The sequence below is a fragment of the Coffea arabica genome, chromosome 1c, assembly GCF_036785885.1.
Source record: "Coffea arabica cultivar ET-39 chromosome 1c, Coffea Arabica ET-39 HiFi, whole genome shotgun sequence".
In the NCBI taxonomy this organism is placed as follows: domain Eukaryota; kingdom Viridiplantae; phylum Streptophyta; class Magnoliopsida; order Gentianales; family Rubiaceae; genus Coffea; species Coffea arabica.
In genome coordinates this window covers 24601814-24612332 of record NC_092310.1, presented here as the reverse complement: position 1 = coordinate 24612332, position 10519 = coordinate 24601814, and the positions used below count along the sequence as shown (strand labels likewise).

The 10519-nt window shown below is 41.2% G+C and overlaps 1 long non-coding RNA gene across 1 annotated transcript; it reads right to left on the bottom strand.

Moving 5' to 3' along the window:
- Positions 1–355: 355 nt before the first annotated feature.
- Positions 356–2394, bottom strand: LOC113720714 (uncharacterized). The gene is made up of 3 exons (XR_003455487.2): positions 2298–2394; positions 1166–1229; positions 356–490 (listed from the first exon to the last, which is right to left on the bottom strand). It is a non-coding gene; the product is annotated as an uncharacterized lncRNA (long non-coding RNA).
- Positions 2395–10519: the final 8125 nt, after the last annotated feature.

Sequence of the window (10519 nt, the reverse complement as noted above, 5' to 3'; positions counted from 1 at the left end):
TAATACTAATTTCCCGAATAAAACAAAGGTCCCCAATTCTCACATAATTACAAGTACAATCGCAGTCTCAACTATGACACAGGATAAAACTAACTTCAACTGAACAGGAGATAATCCAATCATGACCCCAGAGAACTTTAATGTGACAGCCCCACCTCTCCCTAGGGCGAACCCTAGGGTATCAGCGGACTGCCTGCCCAGCTCTCGCCGGGACTCAGTCGATCAAAGAACTAGCAACTCAAAATAACTGGGAAAATAACTTCAAATTAAATTGTACAATCGTAATAACACATAACTATCAATCAACTTTCCAAACTTAATACGGCAAGGTAAGAGTCACACTTACCATTTCATACTACGAATTACATAACATAAGTCAAACTTAGAAATTCAAGCTTACAAAAGTAAAAGGTAAAGTCATCTTAACAAAAGGTTACAAGTTCAAGCAAACAAAGCTAAGAAAGCCCTCGACCGTTAGTCCATCCCCGATCTGTTAAGGAAAACAAAGGGAGTGGGGTGAGCTAAAGCTCAGTGAGGTTCCAAGTAAAACAAGTAAACACATAGTCAAATTAAGGCATAGAGTAATCAAGTAAATACCGTCTGATGCAATAACAATTAATCCACAATTCAATTCAAGGATACGGGTGGCTTTCAAAAGCCAAAATTCCCTTGAGCTTGATCATAAATGTCTTCGTTGACACTCCGTCAACACTTGTATACACAGAATATTTAGTCCGTAGAACACCACTTTCACCTGTCTCCGTCCACCAATCAACCCCCCCACCGGGCCCGCACTTCATAAACAGTAGTTAGGTAATACTCGAGTATACCGGTTTCAGTGAACAGTAAACAGTCCTCAAGGTTTATCGGCCTTCTCGACCAAGCCCTTGCTGGCTCGATAGAACCGACTCACCTATGAGGTTGGGTACCCAAACAGTAGTAGTAGTTGATGGGATGTCACCCAAACAACTCAAGCACAGTCACATATAGAGAATTCACATTTCACAATAACAGTATACAGAGTCTCAGTGAAAATGAAGGAGGACGAGTGCGATAAAGTACACCCTCGCCTCCACTTTTATCAAATCAGGGTTTGGCTCAAACAGTCGTAAATCAAGTATTCAAATATTTCACATAAGCAGGTAGCAGGTAGTGGAACACTCACCTGTCAATCAAAAGAAGCAATCGATGTCAAACGTCTTAGTTACGGTCACCTTCGTTTCCCAAACCTAGGGCAACGAGTGAAATCGTTAACAATTAGATTCATGCCCCACTAGGTTAGGCTTAATAAGAGACCAAGTGAGTAGTCTAAGCTACTTAATCCGTCATGCAAACAAGGTCCAAACCATGTAAAAGTTCATGAGAAAACAAGTTTAGTAGGTGCATGAAGGTTTGGCAAAAGAAAAGTTCCAATTATGCTTAAGGATTTCTTCTCGGGTTGCACAGTCATGCCCTGGCAGTCTTAGGAAAACGGTCATAACTCACTGTAGAAAAGTCGAAATTAGGTGCCGTCAGTGGCGTTGGAAACTAGACTCGAAGGGCTTTCCAACGGTACCAAGCTCACACCGTGGTTCATCTCCTATCAACAACAGTAATTCAGACAAGATGGCTGTTTTTCCAACCCTGGATCAACATTAATCCTATACCAAACTACTCTAGTTCTAGGGCTAACTTCATTAGTTTTGATTCAAATTCACCCAATTCACTCCTCAAGTGATCATATACAAGGATTCAAGTCACTTAGGATCAATGGAGTTCACAATATAACATACAACCTGATTTAAGGTAGCCATAATGATCCCATAACTACAAGAGTCCTAAAACAGTCTACTAATGGTTCAAAATCACCACTTTACTTGCTTCAACTCCATTCCAAATTGCTCATAGGCTTAACCAATATTTAACCTAGTTTATTAGGCTTGATTATGACATAATTTAACAATAAGATTGAGGGAAAATCCCTCCTACAAGAACCGGCCAGCCTAGACAAAGCAACCAGCCCACACTTTTCAACATTTGTTCAATCTTCATCCTTGCATGTTTTCTACTCAATCATCATATCAAGTGGTAGTTCTAGCTCAAAAGAGGTTTAAAACATAATAATACCTCATAAACAAACATGAATAAGAATCAAACATTTCATCAAACACTTGGTATACATACTAAGAAACCTAGCTACTACTTGTTTACTTCAAGAAACTAACTCAACATCTCAACCAAACAACTTGTATCTTTGCTATTAACACTTCAAGTGCATGATCTATCATCAAAAAAATCAGGATTTAAAGAACATATACCTCTCTTATAGTGAGCTTGAATCACCAAAATCACTTCACCAAAGTAAGTCTTCAAGCTTGGATCAAACACTTGGAGTTGTAGGAACTCTCTCACTAATTCAGATTTTCTCTCTTGATTGTTGTTCTTGGTTTGCTAGAGTAAGAAAACAAGTTTATGGAGCTCACTCTCTCTCTCTCTTGAAGCCAAGAAATTCGGCCAACACAAGCAAAGAAAAGGCCTTGGCTAGTTTAAATAATCTTCTAATCTTGGTTCCAACAAGATACTTGGTTAAAGTTTAGCCACATGTCCACTTACTTGTCCAACTCTCTCTTAATCTTTGACTAATGGTTTCTTAACCTTTCCAAATGCACCAATAATATTTTAACACCTCTAACTAACCTTTCCAAGTGCACCAATAATACTTTAACACTCCTAACTAATCTTTCCAAGTGCACCAATCATATTTTAACACTTCTAACTAATCTTTCCAAGTGCACCAATAATACTTTAACACTCCTAACTAATCTTTCCAAGTGCACCAATCATATTTTAGCACCTATAATCCTACATGTAAGATTTCTACCACTAATATAAAGACACTTGGTAAAATGTAAGTGGTGCATTAATTAAAATTATCTTAAAAAAAATGTTTTACTACAAGTAAAAGGAATAAAGTGTAATGCATGAAAATTATTATAACACCTAGAAAAGCAATTGTAATGGCATGTAATATATGATTTAAATCCTAGAATAAGGCAATTAATTGAGGAAATTGTGTTTTAAAATGAGGGTTCTCACACTCTCTCCCCCTTAAAGAATTTCGTCCTCGAAATTCTCACCTTCATCATTGAATAGCTTAGGGTATTTGGCGCGAATGTCCTCTTCCACTTCCCAAGTAGCCTCCTCCACCTCATGGTTTCTCCACAAGACCTTTACCAAGGATATTTGCTTAGTCCTCAATTCCTTCACTTTTCGATCTAAGATTTGCACTGGTTTTTCCTCGTAGGTCAAAGATTCATCAATGTCAATTTCCTCTGGCTTCAGTATATGAGTGGGATCTGGATAATACTTTTTCAACATGGACACGTGAAATACATCATGAACCCTGGATAGACTTGTTGGTAACTCCAATCGATATGCCACGTTTCCAACTCGTTGAAGGATTTTGAATGGTCCTACGTATCTTGGATGAAGCTTCTTTCCTTTTCCTGCCGTGAGACTTCGAAGTGGCGTAACCTTCAAGAATACCTTGTCCCCAATCTCAAACTCCAAGTCTTTTCGTCGATTATCAGCGTAACTCTTTTGTCGACTTTGCGCTGTCTGAAGTCTCTGACGTATCACTTTCACTTTCTCATACGCATCCTCGATCCATGGTACTGCAACTGGGTCTAAAACTCTTCTCTCTCCTACTTCATCCCAAAATATTGGTGATCGGCACTTTCTTCCATAGAGAGCTTCATACGGTGCCATTTGTATTGAAGAATGGTAACTATTATTGTATGCAAATTCAACCAGAGCCATGTATTGTCCCCAACTTCCACCAAAATCTAGAATACAGGTCCTCAACATGTCTTCAAGTGTCTGAATGGTCCTCTCCGATTGTCCATCAGTTTGGGGATGATAGGTAGTACTAAAATTCAGCTTGGTCCCTAAGGTTCCTTGTAATTGTTGCCAAAAACGAGACACAAATCGTGGGTCTCTATCAGACACAATGCTCACAGGGATTCCATGTAACCTCACAATCTCATCCATGTATAATTGGGCCAATTTCTCCATAGAATATTTCATATTTACGGGTAAGAAATGAGCAGACTTGGTCAACCTGTCTACTATTACCCAAACGGCGTCGTGACCTTTTTGGGTACGGGGTAACCCTGATACGAAATCCATAGTAATATGTTCCCATTTCCACTCAGGGATTTCCAGAGGTTGTAGAAGACCTGAGGGCTTTTGATGTTCAGCTTTCACTTGTTGGCACACCAAACATTTTTGGACAAACTGAGCAATTTCCTTCTTCATCTTATCCCACCAATACAGCCTTTTCAAATCTTGATACATTTTATTACTTCCAGGATGCACTGTATACTTGGACCGATGTGCCTCTTCCAAAATATCTCCCTTTATCATTTCATCCTGTGGTACCACTATCCTATCACGAAATTTTAAGATACCTTCGGAACCCACGGTAAAGTCTTGTAACTCTCCTTTTTGCACTTTTTCTGTCCACTTTTGCACCATCCGGTCATTCCTTTGAGCCTCTTTAATTCGGTCCAACAAATCAGATCTTACTGTAATATTGCAGAAAATTACCCTCTGTCGGTCTAATTGCGGGTTCCATTCACTCACTTCTTCCAACAAATTCCATTCCTTAACCATCAATCCGGCTATTTGCACTTGTCGGCTTAAAGCGTCCGCTACAACATTAGCCTTGCCTGGGTGATAATTAATGGTACAGTCATAATCTTCAAGAAATTCCACCCACCGACGCTGTCTTAAGTTTAACTCCTTCTGAGAGAATAAGTATTTCAAACTCTTATGGTCGGTATACACCTCAAAAGTCACTCCATATAAGTAATGCCTCCACTTCTTTAATGCAAAAACTACAGCGGCCAGTTCTAAGTCATGAGTGGGGTAATTTCGCTCGTGGGGTTTTAACTTCCTAGAGGCATAGGAAATTACGCTCCCATTTTGCATTAGAACACACCCCAAACCTTCCCTTGAGGCGTCCGTATATACCATAAAACTATCTCTCCCATTTGGTAAAGCTAAAACAGGTGCCGACGTTAACCTTTTCTTCAATTCCCGAAAACTAGATTCACACTTAGAATTCCAGACAAATTGACCATGCTTTTTGGTCAGGTCGGTTAAAGGACCGGCTAACTTGGAGAAATCTTTGATAAACCGACGGTAATACCCGGCTAAACCTAGAAAACTACGGACCTCAGTCGGGGTTTCCGGGTTTTTCCACTCAGCTACAGCCTCCACTTTCACTGGATCCACAGAAATTCCATCTTTAGATATTATATGCCCTAGAAAAGAAATTTGCTCCAACCAAAACTCACATTTGCTAAACTTGGCATATAACTGATGTTCCCTTAAGGTCTGCAAAACTATCCTCAAATGCCGTTCGTGTTCCTCTCGAGTCTTGGAATACACCAAAATATCATCGATAAATACTACAACAAATTGATCCAAGTAGGGTTTAAAGACTCGATGCATTAAATCCATAAATGCAGCAGGGGCATTCGTTAAACCAAAAGGCATCACAGCGAACTCAAAATGACCATATCTGGAATTAAAGGCAGTCTTCGGTATATCCTCTTGCCTAATTCGTAACTGGTAGTAGCCTTGCCTCAAGTCCAACTTAGAGAAAACTACTGCCCCTTGTAGTTGGTCAAACAATTCATCAATGTGTGGTAAGGGATATTTATTTTTCACCGTAACATCATTTAGGCCACGATAGTCAATGCACAGTCTTAAACTACCATCCTTTTTCTTAACAAATAACACTGGCGCCCCCCACGGTGACTCACTTTCTCGAATAAACCCTCGTTCTAACAGATCTTGTAACTGCAGTTTCAACTCTTTAAGTTCGGCGGGGGCCATTCGGTATGGCGTTTTTGCAATGGGAGCAGTTCCAGGTACTAAATCGATCTTAAATTCTATTTCCCTTTCTGATGGCATCGATTTCAACTCATCGGGAAAGACATCAGGAAATTCATTCACTACTAAAACATCCTCCAGTTTCACTTTATCTCCAGGAGTATTAATTAAGAAGGCTAAGTAGCCTTGCGCCCCCTTACTCAACAACTTTCTGGCTCGGATTCCCGAAACAAGTGCAGACGAGGCTAACCTACCTCTCACGTCTAACCATAAAGTTGCCTCTCCGGGTATCGAGAATTCTACCACCTTTGTTTTACAGTTCAATTGGGCGTTATAACGGGCTAGCAAATCCATGCCTATAATTACATCGTATCCCTTAAGGTCTAAACTTATCAAGTCACCCACTAACTTCCGTTCTCCTACCCAAATCTCACAATTTTTATAGACCATATTGGTAATCAGGCTTTGATTCCCAGTGGGTGTTTTCACTTCTAAATCATATGGCAACTTAACAGGATTCACAGCAATACCACACATAAAGGTAGGATTCACAAAAGAATGGGTTGCCCCAGGGTCAATCAAAAGTTTAGCTAAGCGGTGGAATATAGGGATCGTACCTTCCACTACTTCCGATGAATCCGGAACTCGCCGGTGGTCCAAAGCAAAAACCCTAGCAGAGGTTTTGGGTCGACTAGCACTGGCTGTAGGTTGCTTAGGGTTTGACTTTTCCGACTGGGTACCCCCGTTCCCGTCACGATTCTTAACAGGGCAAGTGGCAATCTGGTGTTCAGAACTTCCACAAACAAGGCACTTTTTCAACTTTTTCCAGCAATTGTCTTCGGTATGATTTGGCTTACCACAATATCCACAGCTTACATGTGTGGTGGGTGCGGGAACTCCTTGGGAGCCAGTCTTCTGTTGTCCCTGTCCCCTTCCACTTTGAGCTCTTCTAGATGAAGTTCCTCCTCTCGGTATCCCTGTAATTCGACCTCCACCCGTACCTCTTCCAAACTTCGGAGGTGGCACATTCTGATCACCTCGGCTAGGAGTACTACTGGACGCACCACGTCTCTTAGCCTGAAAGGTCCGAACTTGAGATCGGGCCTGCTCCACACGTTGAGCCTTTTCAAGCGCATCCTTAAAGGTGTCAATTTGAGCGGCAGCTAAATCCTTTTGGATTTCTACATTCAAGCCTTGTATAAACCGCCTTATACGCTTTTGCTCACTTACCACTAATTCTGGGGCAAACTTGGAAAGTCGGGTGAACTGCGTTTCATACTCTGCCACACTTGAAGTGCCTTGGCGCAGTTTAATGAACTCATCCTCCCTTTTCTCCTGAATTAAGGGTGGAAGGAATTTCTCATTGAATTCCCTCGTGAAGTTTAACCAGGTACGTGGGGTTTGCTCCCTTTCCCACTTGGCCCTTACTACGATCCACCAGGAACGGGCCGCGCCTTCCAGCTGGAAGACAGCGAAGGTAACTTGCCTCTCTTCAGAGTAATGCAACGCAGCGAATATATCCTCCATTCGCTCGAACCAATTCTCTGCAACTTCAGGTTCAGGTCCTCCAAGAAATTTTGGAGGAGCAAACTTTTGAAACCGCTCCAAGGCCCTATCCTCGCCTACTTCGAGGTCCCTTTGTTGGTTACCAGGTACTTGACCCTGCTGGTCAACCAAGCGGGCCAACAAATCAGTCATTCGATTAATAGCTGTTGCTACTTGGTCCCCTCCATCACCTCGGGGTTCCTGGTTTTGATTCGCCACCGAACCTTGTTCCTCCCCTTGATCTTGGACTTGCCTGGGTTCTCGTCCACGGCCCCGAGTACGCCTTTGTCTAGTCTCCATTATTACTCAGTGGCCTAGTGCCCAAGTACGATAACTAACCGGGTAACCAATATGATATATGATAGATGCTCATATGAAAAGTCAAGTAAGAAATGAAAATCGAAAACACGACAAGCAAGTGAAATGCATTGTAGTTAAAATTAATGACGGAATAAAGCCAAAGGTCAAAAGTCAATAGTCAACAGTCAATAGTCCAAGATCAAGATCAACAGTCAAAGTATTATACATTAAGGGACTTATAGCAGTCATTTACAAGCTAACGAAACCAAAATAGCAAGTACGAGTCCCAAAAGTACAGATATAGTCATATCAAGCAAAACCTAACACGAGTAGTCAAAAGAGCTATACAACCACCAGGTCACCACATCCCCTAACCTGTCTATGTACAATGTCAAAATCATCCACTATCCTAGCCAAATGGTGAAGACCTAGTCAGTGGCGGAACTAGCTGACCCCCCACTCTCAGTAGGTTCATCTTCTGAGCCAATGTCCATATAAGAAGCCTCATCACTTGCTTCTCCTAGAAGGTCGTCACAAACATTCAGAATGGACTCCGCCCTAGTCCTCACCTTCATTGTCCTAGTCACCATGCGTTCTTGAGTTTCCTCCAACTGTGCGCAAAGATCGTCAATCCTCTCTTGGCCCTCAACATTATCATACTCGAGCTCTTTAATCTGCTCGGCTTGCATCTTATTGGCTTCCTTTAGTTGCTTCACTTCGGCTTCAAGCCTAGCATTATCCCTGGCAAGCTCCTTACGCTCTTTTACCACCACCAATACCACTTCATTAGGGTAGCCATAAATATCACGGCACTCGCAACGCCTATAGCGGTTTGACGGGCTCCAATAAACTCTAGATCCTCCAGGCCGGATTTGATACTTAATCACGGGAAGTGCTCCTTGGAGCTTCTCACCAACAGGACTATCACTACGGCCGCTAGGTCCGTCCATCCTACACAAAAGTGTAGATAAACTTTAGTACTCTTAAGGGAAAATAATGAAATATAATCCTTAAGTTGGAAACTTCTAATTCGCCCAAGCTAATTCAAACCTAAGCTCTGATACCAACTGTGACAGCCCCACCTCTCCCTAGGGCGAATCCTAGGGTATCAGCGGACTGCCTGCCCAGCTCTCGCCGGGACTCAGTCGATCAAAGAACTAGCAACTCAAAATAACTGGGAAAATAACTTCAAATTAAATTGTACAATCCTAATAACACATAACTATCAATCAACTTTCCAAACTTAATACGGCAAGGTAAGAGTCACACTTACCATTTCATACTACGAATTACATAACATAAGTCAAACTTAGAAATTCAAGCTTACAAAAGTAAAAGGTAAAGTCATCTTAACAAAAGGTTACAAGTTCAAGCAAACAAAGCTAAGAAAGCCCTCGACCGTTAGTCCATCCCCGATCTGTTAAGGAAAACAAAGGGAGTGGGGTGAGCTAAAGCTCAGTGAGGTTCCAAGTAAAACAAGTAAACACATAGTCAAATTAAGGCATAGAGTAATCAAGTAAATACCGTCTGATGCAATAACAATTAATCCACAATTCAATTCAAGGATACGGGTGGCTTTCAAAAGCCAAAATTCCCTTGAGCTTGATCATAAATGTCTTCGTTGACACTCCGTCAACACTTGTATACACAGAATATTTAGTCCGTAGAACACCACTTTCACCTGTCTCCGTCCACCAATCAACCCCCCACCGGGCCCGCACTTCATAAACAGTAGTTAGGTAATACTCGAGTATACCGGTTTCAGTGAACAGTAAACAGTCCTCAAGGTTTATCGGCCTTCTCGACCAAGCCCTTGCTGGCTCGATAGAACCGACTCACCTATGAGGTTGGGTACCCAAACAGTAGTAGTAGTTGATGGGATGTCACCCAAACAACTCAAGCACAGTCACATATAGAGAATTTACATTTCACAATAACAGTATACAGAGCCTCAGTGAAAATGAAGGAGGACGAGTGCGATAAAGTACACCCTCGCCTCCACTTTTATCAAATCAGGGTTTGGCTCAAACAGTCGTAAATCAAGTATTCAAATATTTCACATAAGCAGGTAGCAGGTAGTGGAACACTCACCTGTCAATCAAAAGAAGCAATCGATGTCAAACGTCTTAGTTACGGTCACCTTCGTTTCCCAAACCTAGGGCAACGAGTGAAATCGTTAACAATTAGATTCATGCCCCACTAGGTTAGGCTTAATAAGAGACCAAGTGAGTAGTCTAAGCTACTTAATCCGTCATGCAAACAAGGTCCAAACCATGTAAAAGTTCATGAGAAAACAAGTTTAGTAGGTGCATGAAGGTTTGGCAAAAGAAAAGTTCCAATTATGCTTAAGGATTTCTTCTCGGGTTGCACAGTCATGCCCTGCTTATAGCTCACACCAAAATGTTTTATTCCCCTCCACAGGGCTCGAGGCGAAGGTAGCAATTGTGTTAAATGTGAGAACCCTCATTTTAAAACACAATTTCCTCAATTAATTGCCTTATTCTAGGATTTAAATCATATATTACTTGCCATTACAATTGCTTTTCTAGGTGTTATAATAATTTTCATGCATTACACTTTATTCCTTTTACTTGTAGTAAAACATTTTTTTTAAGATAATTTTAATTAATGCACCACTTACATTTTACCAAGTGTCTTTATATTAGTGGTAGAAATCTTACATGTAGGATTATAGGTGCTAAAATATGATTGGTGCACTTGGAAAGATTAGTTAGGAGTGTTAAAGTATTATTGGTGCACTCGTACATTGGATTTCGGATTCATAACATCATTA